The sequence below is a fragment of the Rhipicephalus microplus genome, chromosome 10 (genome assembly GCF_043290135.1).
Source record: "Rhipicephalus microplus isolate Deutch F79 chromosome 10, USDA_Rmic, whole genome shotgun sequence".
In the NCBI taxonomy this organism is placed as follows: domain Eukaryota; kingdom Metazoa; phylum Arthropoda; class Arachnida; order Ixodida; family Ixodidae; genus Rhipicephalus; species Rhipicephalus microplus.
Window position 1 is genome coordinate 81,307,457 of NC_134709.1, and position 16,244 is coordinate 81,323,700.

Here is a 16,244-nt window from a genome sequence, read left to right on the forward strand (position 1 = left end):
TTTCTAAGGTAGCCTAATTTTCATGTCGACTTCATATATGTTTATTGTTCTCATTGCGCTTGCCAGCATTACTCTAAATTAGCGATAGTTGTGAAATATGATAAGGTAGTGTTTCTCGGCATATTAGGGAGAAGAGCTTGTAAGAAAAAATAGTGCTCGAGAACGCTACTTGGCCGTATACTAACGGTGTCGACTCGCACTATACCTATAAACAAAAGCAACATACTAGAAATATGCGATTGAGAACATGACAAGATTCTCTAAGGCTTCACTTTTAGTTGGAAGGGTAGGTGGGACAACACGACAGCATGTCATAGTGTAAAACTTGTGTACCCACACATAAGGCTCATCCATACATATATAAAAAGAAAACTCCAACAATGACTACTGGAACATGCAGCGGCAGACAAACTTTCATATGGTACAAAGACACGACCCACTTTAGTTCATTAAACTATTAAAAATTTTTGATGAAGAACGTAGATTGGGTAGTTTGACGGTAACAAAAACTGTGGCTTTTTCCGTAGACTCATAACTATACCCAACTCGTACAGTTTGATAACATCATTTCTCGAGGGCTATAGAAACATGACATTAACTGGTATGATTCTGCGTCGGTCAGCAATATAGTACCAGAACACGTACGTCTCGCGATGATTGCAAAAAAAAAATGATCCACAAGGCGAAGTGGCCTGCTAGGAAATCTGCCACCGCTAGGCTCTGATAAATTATACCGAGGTAAATAACGACTTTTGCAACTTCCTCCGGCACTCAGGACGCTGTTACGCGGCCATAGTTGAAGGCAGGCAACATAATGAGCGTATGAAATGTTTCGTGTACAATAAAAACTTACGACACCTGCCATGGTAGTCTATAGGCTATGGTGTTCGACTGCTGACCCGCAAGTAGCGGGATCGGATCCTGGCCAGATGGAGGCCTTTTTAATAGAGGCGAATATACTTGAGGCCTATGTGTCTACGTTTAAGTGCACAATGAGAACCCCAAGGAACTGAAGCTTCCGCAGCCCTCCACTGCAATGTCTTTCATATTGTGGTTTTGCGACGTCAAACAGCAACAATCATCATTATATAAACACTTACGGTTCACGATAGCCATGATCCAGCTTTCGTTACTGCGAAGTTACCGGCATGAAAGCTTCTAAAAGCTGACCTGTCATCTATGGCCGCCTATTTAGGTGAATGACACGCACGCGCAATGTTAGGTGAATAAGAGTAAGTTACAGAGAGGGCGAATTTCAAGCAATGGCATTGTTAATCTGGTGGCATTGTTTCAACAGGCCGGCCAGAAATTACTCGCTAAGCCGAACTTTTTGCTCTTTCGTGTCATGGTATTAATTGAGCAATGATTCCTTTCTACAACTGGTCATATTCTTCAATAGCTTCGTTTGACATACGCTGTAGTCGTTCCTCTGTGATACTTGAAGCTGCGCCTGGCAACACGACTGTTGTCACACACTGCAGTGTCGCACAATTACAGGCTGCTATTAAAACGCAAGTAGCGTCAACTTTCATGCGTGAGTGTCACTGCTTAAGATGATCATGCGATCTCTTGAAGTGGTAGGAATGCTCTTCAGCATTCAGTGGGGTTTTGTGGCGCAATGGTAATAACTGGCTGAAGAGCAATGGTATTTAGCATGTCTGGTGTCAGTGTCCGCATCACAAAACTGAATAAACTCGGATATCTCAGTTTGCGACTTTTTCATTCAGGCCTGCTTCTGTACCATCCTTTTTCCTTGACCCAGAAACACTGTGTGTAGCCAGAAAATCATTCCATTGCTCATTTGTGAAAACAACAAGAAGCCACACGAAAATCTATAGTCAACCCATGAAAACCTTTACGGGGCGATAACATGGTGGTAAAGAAAACGTCTGAGTGCAGATACGGGCACAGGAGAATAGAACAAGATTACAAAAACATGGTCTTCTTGTATTGTCTTGGTTTCTCTTTTTGTGTCCGTATCTACATGCCTACATTTATTTATCCTGAATCGACACCAACTAGGCCAGCTCCTTGTCTTTATAAGCACAGTACTGCCGCTTCCCTCTCCACCCTCTTATTTGAAAGATTTACTTACAATTTACTCCAGTAGACATGTCATTCAGCAGCTAAGAACACATTTTTTCATCGACCTCGTAAAAATATAACATGGACTGGCTTTGAAAACACGTTGTAGGCTGCAAAACTACACTTAACAGTAATACGCTCGACATCATAATGATTACATCAGACAATTTACTTCGCGACATTTTCATGTATCGTTCTGTAATGACATTACGACTTCGCTTCAATCATAAGCTTCCGTAAGCCGACACACACCACGATCCACTCCCAGCTACCACTTCTCAGCGAAAATTCCACACTTTGAGAGAGTTATGTTGCAATTGGAGCACTCGCTAAAATCACTGAGAGTCAGAATTTTAGGTACATTGTTGCATTGTCTTATGCCACAGCTCGTAGTCGCGGTACTTTCTGCCACAGCCAACTACAGCTGTCATAGTAAGGAAGGGAAACATATATAGTTTAACACATATCGCATAAAAAGGAGTGAAGATTGTTCGACGTATTTCTCTTCTTGAAATGTTGCAATTACAGGTCTATATGACAAGAACATCGTCGTCACAACTGACTTTTGTTCACAATGAATTTAAAAACCCATATTGTCTACCTAAAGAACTTCATGAAATCAGGAATGGGTGAAAGAAGCATTTGCGGAATAGTATTTTTCGTGTACGCTAGCAACAACAAGGAACAATATGAGACAAAACCTTAGGAGTCCTGTATAAAATCAATATGACACATGTCGACGATGCACAGGTACAAGCTGTGACGCAATGAAGGCCTGGCACTATGATGATGTCATTGCGCAACATTGTGATACCACGACCGCATTATAACACCACAGGAAAATACATGGGTGACACCGGATTTTCAAAATTTAATGCAACACGCATGCTTTTAAAGAGAAGTCAGCAAAGTTTCACGGTGCTTAAAAAAGTACGTTCTCACACTGAAGGGAACAATTCACAGTCTGTTTGTGAACGGCTTTACAAAAACTGTGGAATAGAAGGAGATATTACAAAGCCCAATCGACGTGAAACATTCATCTATAACGTTTGAGTTCATGATGACCAGTTATGATAACCTTGCTCAACACCTGAACATGTGCCGGCTTACTCACACACTTTGCGGTGCGTAAATATTGGCACACTGTGCATCCAACTCAAGGGATGCCGTCAGGGCGTCAATGCCAATTCAAAGGAAAACGGCACAGTAAATGCATTCTGGTACGTTGTATCAGCCGTAATCACAGTCGTGGAACAGAGTGAGTCATCAGGTGATTCGTCACCCCAACTTCGCGATGTTGTCTATGATGAGCTGGTTCTTTCGGTCCAGCGACAGTGCCTCTTTGGGGTTGTCGAAAGGCACCTGGGTAGTCACTCTGGAAAAAAAATGTGTAGCATAATATGTTGACATAAATAATTGTACACAAACACTCTTGCATAAAAAAGTGGTAATTTAAGGTTAAGCACAGCCAAGGAAAGTGTAAAAAAGAAATAAGAATACACTACAGTGTGTTTCCAGAAACCTATAATTACTGGCGCACGATCAAATAGTTGGGTGGTTGACTGACCCTTAGACGCCTGGCGCAACCTGGACGGCGGATCGGCCTTGAAACAGATGGTACAGTATCTTAGAAATAAGACTGTTTTGCCAGTCTAATAAGCTTAGATAAGGAAATTTTTTATAGGAAAACATAGGTAACACGCGTAATAACAATAGAATAATAAAAGTGAATTTATGCTTATGCTCTACACTCAATTCGTTTTGTTATTCTTAGGAAATCGCAGATAGCTTCGCCAACATGTTGTGGCTGAAGCTTTTTCCAGTTTGTCCAAAGGAAAAGACAGCTGGTAGGTATAAATTTAAAGCCTACATGTGAAGAGGTTCATCTAATAACACTCTTTTTTTGCAAATACTGTACATGGTAAGAGAAAAGGCAGAAATCTTTTCTCGTTGCAGTGAGCACATAAGGGTGACTTTTGCAGACCAGACCTGTGTAGGTAAAAATTCAGTGAGTAGACTAAGCATCGTATTCTCGTAATCAATATTTCCGCCCTTCTAAAAGAACACCATACGTTTTTCCAAAGTCTACTTAAGGTGAGAAAACTGCGCTTCTGCGAAGCAAGACATTTCAAAATCATCCAATGTGGCAAAATTTTCAAACCATGCCCCGACGATAAATGCTAGCGTCACTAATATAGCAATTATGGAACCATTCCGTGAAGCCACTTCAAGTGCGTCTGAAAATTAATGAAGGGTATTACCTTTATGACCTGGTACTCATACCAATTGAATGAGACGTTCATATCTTGGGGCAAGGGCATAAAACACTTCTAGAGCATTCCCCATATTCGGTGCAGTTAATGAAGTGCAGACAGACAGGCAGTCTGTGGGAATGAGAGCATCTGTTATGGATAGAAGCTATTTCTATGATTCTAAGACAGTTGCAAGTAATTTCGCTTTGTAAATAGGTGAAAAATCGGATAAATGAAATGAAGAGGCCAATTAAACAATGAAGATGCAATTACCGTTTCTGATTTTTCTTCACAAACTGAAGCATCACTTGGTAATACAATCTTTAAAATTAATCTTGCCAGGTTGTATTCCACAAGGCCATTTGAGTACCTGCTGTAAAAATTTCTGCAATACTTAGGAAATATATTCTCGAATTTCATTTTATTGTTTAAATAAGTCTCCTTAGCACCAGTACTTCATGAAGGTTTACTTGTAATGTTTCTAAGAGCTTCCTAACGACTATTACTTGTGGACACCTTAATCTAGACTACTGATGGTTAAAAAGGCTGTCGACTCATTATTGATAGCCCACTGCAACCTCCCCTGTGGGGATGCATACCATTTACAAGAGTACGCACTGTTAGTATTTGGAAGCATTTAAGAGTTGAAGGCAAGCGTGCTTCTTGATACAAAATACTGTTTGCGACAAACTTAGGGAGTCCAGGACATAATCGAAATGCTTTGCGTTCTATAATTAACAGTGGTCTAAGTTTGTAGGCGGGTGCTCCAGAAAACAAGAAGGAGCAAAACTGTAATATCGGGTGAGTACCTAACAATATATCGTGACAAGCCCATGACGACGCAAACCATACCTGTACTGCTACCTCTACGAAGCATACCTATTGCCCGTGCTCCTTTGGCTGCCATATATTCTATATGCGGACTCCACTTTAAATTTACAATATAAGAGCATCTGTTATACGCAAGGGCGTCGAAAAACATTACAATATTTAAGAAGTAAACAGTGATTGTAATAATCCAAACCCACTTATAGGGTTCGAGTGCTGAAAATTGGTAATGTATGAAATATATGTTATACTCTTTGTTTTTATTATTGTTTTCTATATACACAGAAATTGTATGTGTTTCCATATATGGTAATATTGCCGATAACGTTTTTCTATTTATCGCTAAGGAACAGCTTTTTTTTAGTCTTTAACCGATATTTTGTGTGCTTGTTGTAATGATCATCGTTTTTCATAATTTGTTTGTATAATCTCGAGTTTTCTATGTACTGTTTTGCTGTACTTTCTCGAGGTGCTTCACGACAAGTGAGCCTAATCAGGAGACACTCGTTCCCTTTGCCCGCTTCTGTGGGCATTTTTGTAAAAAATGCCCAATTAGAAATAAATGAATTAAATAAATAAAAATAAATAAAATAAAAAATGAGAACCACCCTAAATATATAAACAATTCCACCTGCGGAATAATGTCCTCTCTGTAATGTACCGCAACTCACACAAGAACACTCAGCCAGAAAACTACGATTTCTCTTTTCCTTATGTTTAATGATAGATTAATGCTGTCCTAAAGTCCGCGATGTCGCAACTCACCTCCAAGTGCCGGATCACAGCAAGGTTCAGATGAACATGAGCGAGATGAGGATCAAGCCGGATAGCTGCTTCGTAACTCTGCAACAAAAAAAAACAACAAATGGCACCCTCAAACATTTTTTTCCCTCTTATGCACCTTTTTATAAAAAGATAGCACATACGTAGAGTGATTGCTAGATGATTTGAATCATGCTCTTCGGTACGAACATGGAGCGCATGACCCAGAGAATGATTGGCGTTAATTGACTCATTTCCGCTTTTACTTGACACGTATAGGGAGAAAGTGTTTCGGTAGTATTTACGGCTTTAACGATGCAACACTTAGGAACATGATAAAGATAAATTCAAGCTAATTCTACTGTGCATGAAACCATGTTTACAAGGTTTCTATATTAGTCAAAATTACTTTATGTATGTAATAGTAAAAATTTCTGCCTACTTATGTAGCGATTGAGTACAATACGGCTTCCTATTACATATTTTTGAATTTCTTATTCCTTTAGCTTGACTTTGCCTGCCCCCCCCCCCCTTCATTAAGTCCGTCTGAGTCCTTCTATGGTTCAGTAAATTGGAATAATAGCACGAATTTTATAACTTTCTTGCGGAAGGCTCTTACCTATGTGACTTGGACGTCTTGATTTCAAATCATGACAAAAGAAAACCATCGTTTCGAGAAAATACAAAGAACCAATAATGTGACCTTATAGAAATGGTTGAGCATTTACTCGATTTTATAAACGTCAGAGATTGGTGCAAAATACGTTGAAGCATGAAAAACTCCATTCGTTCCTTCACTAAAAACTACCACATTGAATGTACCTACCTGTGCCGATGAGGTTAGGTCACCAAGGTCCTTCAGTATGCCACCGTGACCAATGTGTATGTCTGCACAATGAAGGTCATCAACATCACACTGCTTTAGAGCCTGCAATATGTCGTGCAATGTCTGAAACATTTCGAAACACTAAAGAAAACGTGATAACTAATATATCTACCATACAAATCAGCACGAGAACGCATAAGAGTTAATACATTCTCCATTTTCGTTCAAGCCAATTTGAGAGCTCGCTCGGGGTACGAAATATTGACCTATAACTCCCTGGCTAGGCAATGTCACCATGCCAGCAACAACAGCACACCGTCATGTTACAAATTCGCCCCAAACGCGAGATGCCGATATTGATAGCAATCCGTGAAAATAATGAACCAATATGAATGTCGTTCTTTTATTGGTTGCCTTTATCGACCTTTTAGATCTTACCTTATCTTATGAGCCTCGCTTAACCCGTGTTACTTCTTTTTTATGGATCAACGAGCTATGCTGCCTTGGTAACTAGCAATCGTGTGCATTGTGATATCACACTGCAGAGTTAACGCTTTTGTGCACACCACCTTTCTGAAAGATTGTAAACATGGCAGCGTTGCCTGTAAAGGGTGCTCTTCTCAGCAGTGACAATTATTGCGGCAAAGCCATCTACTTCACAATAAGGTATTTGAAAGACGATAGTCTTTCTTGGAAACCTTCGACGCAAAAATTTTGGTCTGTCTGTCTGTCTGTCTGTCTGTCTGTCTGTCTGTCTGTTTTGCTGTCTGTCTGTACATTTGTCTGTTTGTCTACTCCCACCGGCATTGGGTACTTAAAACGGCCGCCCCATCCGCAGCGACCACCAATGTTGCTCAAGGTTGACGTTCATGTCAAGGTTGAGCGTTCATGCTTGTGCAATTGTCAATTAAAATGCAATTCTGGCGCATGCCTGGGGCACCATAACAACACACATATATTCTGAATATGCATCTCTTACAATAAAACGCATACATAAGTAATATTAAAGACTGTAGCGCTTATCACGCTGCGCTTACCATGCAACGCTTGCAGAGAACGGGGAGTGTTTCCAACGCAATGCTAAGACGAGATGGTGGTGGCACCTACCCGTCACTTCGCGTTTTAGACCTTATAACCTCTGAGACGGGCGCGCATGGCCACGCGCTTTGTTTTTAAAAGAAACTGCCAGATGGCGCTCATGCGTCATGTATGACAGCGCAGGTGACGGCGGAAGCATTATGGCGACGACCCCCCGTGCGGGAGAGATGAGGGAAACAGGCATGACAAAGGCAGATACATTGGCCACAGGGCCCAGCTACCGGGAAGTAGTTTTGAGGGAGGGAGGGAGCAAACCAGCAGCCGTGACTCACGCTAGTCACCTAGTCAGCAGCCAGGTGCAGGTTTCAGAAGGAATGTCTGAACAGGTCATCATCGCCGGTGACTCAAATTTAGTCCGATGCGCAGCGGCAATCAAAGAAAGGGTGAAAGGCGACAAGAGAGTTGCGATAGGGACGTTGCCAGGACAAACGCTGGAGACAGTAATGAGTCAAGCGGGTGAACAACTCGCAGCTAAAGCTAACAATCGTAACCTCGTTGTAATTGCGGGAGGGTTAAATGACGTCCTGAAAAAAGAATCGTCAGGACTAGCGACGACCTTGGCGAAAGGGGTGGATGACATGCGCACCGTGTCCCCCCAGGTGCAAATTGTAGTATGCACAGTACCGGAAGTACCAGTACGCAACGTCAACCTGCAAAGAGCGGTTATCGACGCAAACAAAGAGATATGGCGAATTAGTCGAGAGAAGGGTTTCGAGGTAGTGGATTTAAACAGGGAAGTGCACAGGTGGGGTGGTTTCCAAAGAGACAAGATTCATTTCGATAAGAGGCTTGGACACGAGGTGGGCTGGCGACTGGCAGGACGCGCAGTAGCTTTTTTGGGGGGCTCACGGGCCCTTCGGAGTCCGGGGTAGCTCGTAACAGGGAAAACAACCAGGAGGACGCTTTGACAGGTAGAATTGCGAAAAACCAGAAAAAAGGTAAAAGAAAAAGGAAAAAGGCGCGTGTTGCAATTAGTTACATAAACATGCAGGGTGGCAGAAAGAAGGCAAAATGGTTAGAGATTGAGGAGCAGTTAAACAAAGAACAGATAGGCGTGTATGCGGTTACAGAAACACACCTTAGAGACTTGGAAGAGCCACCACATATTAAAAATTATGTTTGGGAAGGGTGTAACAGGACCATATCGGAAAGGAAAGGTGGGGGTGTAGGAATGCCAATTCACCGCGGAGCCAAATGGGTTAGAGTGAAACAGACGTGTTCAGAGCACCTCTGGGTTCTGGGCACAGTAGGTGGAAAGAAAACGTGGCTAGGGGTAGCCTACTTGTGGACGGGGAATAACTGCAGAGAAAAGAATCAGGAGATAGTGGATTGCATGAGTGCGGATATTAAGGAATTTGGTAATGGGGCCGAAATCATCCCTCTAGGGGACATGAATGCCCACATACATGACCTTGACGGATATTCAGACACCAATGGGAAGTTATTACTAGATCTTTGCGAGCAACATAGTCTGGAGATAGTTAACACGGGGCCTAAATGTGACGGCCAGATCACATGGGAAGTCGGAAACAAGCAATCAAGTATTGATTATTGTCTCATGACTGAAGGAATTTACCACAAACTGACAGAAATGAGGATAGACGAGGAAGGCATTAACAGCTTGGGTAGTGATCATAAACGAATAACATTACAAATGGGATACGAAACTAAAAATATGAGCATGGAATCAAAGTCTGGCAGCTCGTATTTAAATGATAAACAAATAATAAATATAGCCGCAAGAGTCGAGGAAGAAGTAGGCGAAATACCAGGCAAGGACTGGGAGTATAGTGAGCTGTTACATCTAATGACGAAGGAGATAGGGAAAGAGAAGAAAACTGTTTGCTGGAAAGGAAAAAGGAAGCCAAAAAGTTGGTGGAACAAGAAAATCCGGGAGGCGATCGAGAAGCGACGCGAAGCATCACGGGAGCATAGAAAGGCAAAAAAGGAGAAGCGGCCGCAGGACGAAGTAAAAAAAATATGGGAAATATATTTGGAGAAAAAATCCCTTGTACAGAAATTGGTAGAGGCAAAAATTAAAGGTGAAAGTGAACGCTGGATGACAGAGATACACAAAAAAAAGGAGGCCGCGCCTAGGATTTTTTGGAGCCACATAAAGGCGCTAGGTAGGAAGTCTGTCACAACGCAACAACATATTCTAGATGATGGAGGAAATCAATTGGAAGGGTACGAAGCGCTAGGTTACATCCAAAAGGTAACAGCCGATTCGTTTCAAAAGAGCGTTCAGGGGATCTCCCCGGTGAGTAAAAGTGTGGCGGAGAAAGCAACAGAGGAAGAGCTAGTACTTGATAATTTCAACTGGAAAAAGGCCGAAGGAAAAATTCCAAAGCGCACTGCCGCGGGTTTAGATGGGATTCCCGTTAGCCTCATTAACGAACTAGGACATAACACTAAAGAAGCATTGTTAAAAGCAGTAGAAAAAAGCTTAAAGGACGGACAAATTCCGGACAGTTGGCGACAAAGTAGAATGAACTTAATCTATAAAGGCAAGGGAGAAAAGGACAAGATTCGCTCGTATAGACCACTAACCATTACATCGGTGCTCTACAGGTTGGCGATGCAAGCAGTAAAAATGAAAATAGAAACATGGGCCGAACATAACGATATTTTGGGAGAACTTCAGAACGGATTTCGAGTCGACAGGCGGTTAGACGATAACCTGTTTGTTCTCACTCAGTGTATAGAAATATCTAAAATAGAGAATAGGCCCTTGTACATGGCTTTTCTAGACATCACTGGGGCATACGACAACGTTAATCAGGAAATTTTGTGGGATATATTGAAAGGAATGGGCATGGGCGACGACTGTATACAGCTTTTGAGGGAGATATACCGAGAAAATACAGTTTGCATAGAGTGGGAAGGAATGCGTAGCAAAGAAAACGTTGAGGTTAGCAGGGGTCTGAGACAGGGATGTCCTTTGTCCCCACTGTTATTCATGCTGTACATGGTGAGTATGGAAAAAGCGCTAGAAGGTAGCAACATTGGTTTTAATCTGTCACACAAACAGGGCGGCATGATGATTGAGCAGAAGCTTCCAGGTTTATTTTATGCGGACGATATCGTCTTATTTGCGGACAGTCGAGATGATATACAGCAGCTGGCGAATATATGCGGAAGGGAAGGTGAAGCTCTTGGACTAGGATTCAGTGTAACGAAGTGTGGATTGATGGTATTCAATGATCCCTGTGATCAGACGGTGTCCATACAAGGCCAAGAAATACCGAGGGTAAGTGAATACAAGTACCTTGGAGTATGGGTAAATGAGAGTGATAGATACATGGAGGTACAGGAAAAAGCCTCGGCAGCAAAAGGAAAGAGGAATGCGGCAATAATGAAGCACAGAGCGTTGTGGGGATACAATAGGTATGAGGTGCTTCGAGGTCTGTGGAAGGGTGTAATGGTTCCAGGGCTTACTTTTGGGAACTCAGTGGTGTGCATGAGGGCAGAGGTGCAATCGGGAATGGATGTAAATCAAAGGACTGTGGGACGCCTCGCGTTGAGTGCTCACGGGAAGACGACAAACGAGGCTGTAAAGGGCGATATGGGGTGGGCAGGTTTTGAGGCGAGGGAAGCGCAGAGCAAAATAAGGTTCGAAGAAAGGCTGAGAAATATGAAGGAGAGTAGATGGGCAGAGAAGGTGTTCCGTTATTTGTACAGGAAGAGCGTGGACACACAGTGGAGAAAAAGAACTAGAAGACTCACTAGTAAATATACGGCTGGTATTGTGAGCCATATGTCAACAAAGAGCGTTAAGGGAAAAGTCAGGGAGGCGGAGAGGATTTACTGGATGGCAGCTATGGAGAAAAAACCGGCTCTGAGTAACTACCGAAAGGGCAAAAATGAAATAAGGAGGGAGGCATTTTACGATAATTCAAGGGGAAGCGCTTTACTGTTTGAAGCGAGATCGGGTTGCCTTAGAACGCGTAGTTATAAAGCAAGATTCAGTAAAGAAGAACAATGCACATGCTGCGGGAAAGATAAGGAAACGGCGGAGCATGTTCTGATTGAATGTGGAGATATCCACCCAGGTGTACGTTTGGGCACGAGCCTACAGGAAGCCTTGGGTTTTAGGGACAACAATGGAAAGCTGAACACACCCGCGATTGAAATAAGTAAGAGACGGTTAGAGTATTGGTGGCAGAAAATTAGAGAGAAAGGACAAAAATAAATATTAGAAAAATAAAATATGGACAGTGTGCCGTAAATGGCAGAGAACTTAAGCTGGAAATTTACCTTTTTTTCCATTAAGATAGAATTTATCGAAGTAGAGGCATTAGGCCAACATAAAAAAAAGGAAAAAAAAGGTTGTTTTTTTGTCGAGCCTGGTGGCATACTTGTCACCACCCCGTTATAAAGGGGACGCTCATAGCATCCATCCATCCATGACATGACTTGTTGCGCTCGTTCGCCTCCGCTGCACGCTCGAGGCACTACTCTAACGCAGCGCCTCGGGAATACCATTCACTGATCTTCTTGCGCAGAACATCAAATGAATTTTTTTTTAACTCTGTACACACGCAAGATTATCATCTTTTGACGACATTTGCAGATTACATGCGGATACGGGGCCAATTTTTTGTTTTAGAAATACAGAAAAAAAACTCGCAACCGTGTTTCGTAAATTTTAGTAAGTTAATTTTTTCTCTAAGTGGTATTTATATCATTAGTAAATATGAAAGGCCTTCTTAACGGCTTGAAAAATATACTGGCAAAGGGAGATAGTCAAAAGCTCTGCACATCTTCACTTTAGCGCAAAACCGATGCAAACATGGGAGATTTGCATGAAGTGTTTGTCCTGTCTGTCATCAAGTGTCCTTTTTTGAGCGTTAGAATGCAGGTGTCTGTTTAACGTACGTAATAACAATTTTTTAAGTTTCAGACATGAAACCACGTAAAAAATTAGGTCTACTGTACTGAAACCTTCTCGTCATTTCGTAACAGCAAAGCTGTTTAGAAAACTGCTCTTTCTGAGTAGATCACAGAAAAATATCATCATCATAAACAGGTATGTTCAACACAGATTGGATGTACGTTCACATTATTCAGCACTTAAAACTAAAAATAATGAAGTGAACAATTCACGCAATAAATACCCGCGTACGTACAACAACAAAATATTAAGGAACGTACAAAGCAACGGCAGCTACGAGAAGATTCTGAAGTGATGCAAGGCCTACGACACTATCTGAAATACAAATGTTTGGGCGAAATTCTGTCTTTAGAATTCGGAAATCCGTGTCGTGTACGTTTCCTAACTCGAAGCTATCCGCGTGTAGAATCAATGAGGAAAAAACGAAGCATCACTTATCTAAGGCCTAGCGGCAAATTTTAAAGTTCTATCAGTTAGCTAAGAAGTGAAAACTACGTAAAAGAAACCATGGTAGTCTGCAGAATTGTCCACTTCTTTTTAAGCCTTGCGTGGCTTTATTGAAGTTTCGACATTTTAAGCCTAAAAACAAGTAACTTGCGGAGTCGTATCAGTTATTACAGTTATTTTTACTGAACCAATTCGATCAAGCCATTGCACTTGTTGAGCACATTTCGTTTTCCGCAAGCATTCAGGTACATTCAACCACTCCAAGTCGAATTTATATGATGCATGCCTCTTTACACAAGAACTGTTGCTTACCTGGGAATGTAAAGAACTCTCTCGGCTACCACGAAGCCCACGGTCACGAAAAGATTGGAAGCTGGTAGGAAAGGCAGCACAGGCAAAAGCAGTGGCAAAAGCAGTCTTAACGAAGGCCTGTCGAGTCGCTCGACATTGTTGTGACAGCAGTGCACTGTTGATTCACTGAAAGTCTTCATGCGATGCCCAAGAAGCTATGGTATGTTAGCTTTCTTTAGGAAGGTACCTAGCAACTTGAAATTATTGGCCCTACCTCGCCTACCACTTTTGATATGAGTCTCCCATACGGTGTATTACTACGTTATGTTCCGCGCGAACACGCGCACACGGAGACGGTAGTGACACAGAGTTGAGTTGGTGCGTAAGGGCTGATCATAAAACCATCTAATGCGTGCAAAGACAAATACAACTTCTAAGTGCTGCACGTTGTTTCAGTTTTCTTGTTCAATTACGTTGTTTCCGTGTTTGCACACATTACCATCGTTTACGCTGAGTACTTCTAGTTCCAAGTTCAACTTCTTGCCAGCAAACCGTCATATCACATTTACGTCTTAACTTGAAATACTTAAAAGAATTTTTATCATCATTATAATCATCACCGTCACGACGCCCACTGCAGGACAAAGGCCTCTCCCTTGTTCCGCCATTCTACTCGGTTCTGTGCTTGCTGTTGCCACTTTAGACCCGCAAACTCCCTAATCTCATCTGCCCGCCTAACTTTCTGTCTCCCCCTCACCCGCTTGCCTTCTCTGGGAATCCAGTTAGTTCCCCTAATGACCAGCGGTTATCCTTTCTACGCGCTACATGCCCGGCCAATGTGCATTTCCTCTTCTTGATATCAACTATGAAGTCCTTAACCTCGGTTTCTTCCCTTATTCACTCTGTTCTCTTCTTGTCTCTTAAGGTTACCCCTAATATTTTTCTTTCCATCGCTTGCTGTGTCATCCTCAATTTAAGCTGAACCGTTCTTGTAAGTATATTAATATGTCTTAGGTGACGCCTGTTCTTCGATTCACTATATTTTAACAATATGAAAACTAGGAAACTTTGAATGCGAGAAGCTCTATGTGCTTCACGGCAGACGGCAAATAACAGTAGAAACGAAGGCACGCAAAAGTTTGCATCTTTTGGGATGTTTGTTGACAGCAACACATCTTCATTATTTTGTTGTCTTCATGGCAAGCTGTTTAAGTTGTATACAAGTGTGTGCGCTTTTTAACAATCTGTATGTAGAAATGCTGTTGAGCGAGAAAAAATAAATTTGGGTTACCGGCACCCTTAAAGTAAAGTTCAAGAGAAGCGAAGCCATATGGTGGTTTAAATATTCTAAATTTTTTAGAAAAAATTTCTTTTTAGAAAACCCACTTTTCTTGTGCGGGTTGTGGACAATGAACAGAAAATATACGCGTGAAAGCTCTCATTTATATGGTTGGAAAATCCGTAATCTTGTTGTTTGTTTTTTAGATTCCCATACTAACCCCTCCACCCAATAATTGAAGACTTTCCATCTAAATACCATCTTAATCTTTACGACTTCTGTCCAGTTGCTCATCTCTTCCAAAAATCAAGATCCCTATACGGAATTTTCAATCGGCACAAAACACGAATTATTCACATGTTTCAGTTTTAACCTTGATAATAATGTACTGTCGTTTATTTCTAGGTTCTTCACGGAACAACTTCTCCATATTTGGAGATTCTTCTAAAAAAAGTGAGTGTTTCTTGTGTGTTCACCACCTAAAGCAATTGATATGCAAACTGTAGATTGCCTATTGTAAGGAACTACCACTATGTTCCAGTAGCAAAGCGTAGATCAGTATCTCAAATACTTTGCTATTGGAAATAGAGCTATGGAGCCGTCAGTACAGTTAATATATCAAAATCTTTATAGCACTCACCTTCGAACTGCACAATGTGTGATATTGTAAAGCTATTCTAACTCCTATTTCCTCTATGTGGTCACCTGGTTATGCGACTCGACGAGAAGGGAGCAAGGCTGTCCATCTTAAAAAATTCTCGAAAGCTTCCTTGTAGAATCCATAGCCTGAAGCATAGGAGTATTATCATCTATAGATGGAAATAAAAGAAAAAAATACCATGATATAACACATTTCATTTTTTTCGAATTTGGTTTGTTTGTTTAGAGTGATTGAATCAAAACTGCAATCACCTTATTCAATTCGTGAAAAATAAAGACTCTTATTAACCCAAGAGTAGCAGGAAGATATGTACTAAACAAATACGTGCTTCTCGAAATAAAACTTTTGCAGGTGATGAATTAATTGTGATATCAAGGATGTGATTAAGAGTCTTGGTGCTTTGGTAAAGTCTCGGTGATCAGATGAAGGGCCTTGATGCGTCGGATGCTGTTCGGCGCAGGTATAAGATATATGAGGTATAAATTGTGCGTATATTAAAAACTACCACACTTTCGACTGAATGGCTTCCCTGAAAAAAAAACTAACCATTTTGTTGTTTTCCGTCACTTCTCTGACACTTTCTATAGCAACATCTGTGCATATTATTGTGCAACAAGCGTCATCAGACGCGAGAGTGTGCCGTCGTCGTCTAACTGGCGATGTAGGTATGAACACGAATTACAAGAATAACTGTTTATCATGCGAGAACGTCACCCTACGATAAAATCATGGCAAATCGTTAAAACCTTTGATGTATGCATTCCATGACGTCGTTGCTTGCTTTGACGTGAGCCGATCTCGGGGCCAGAGCTAAATTACTT

General features: G+C 41.6%; 1 long non-coding RNA gene across 1 annotated transcript; it reads right to left on the reverse strand.

The window, feature by feature from the left end:
* Positions 1-5,930: 5,930 nt before the first annotated feature.
* On the reverse strand, positions 5,931-15,566 carry LOC142774454 (uncharacterized). Its single transcript, XR_012886408.1, has 4 exons — positions 15,468-15,566; positions 13,505-13,565; positions 6,754-6,815; positions 5,931-6,008 (listed from the first exon to the last, which is right to left on the reverse strand). It is a non-coding gene; the product is annotated as an uncharacterized LOC142774454 (long non-coding RNA).
* Positions 15,567-16,244: the final 678 nt, after the last annotated feature.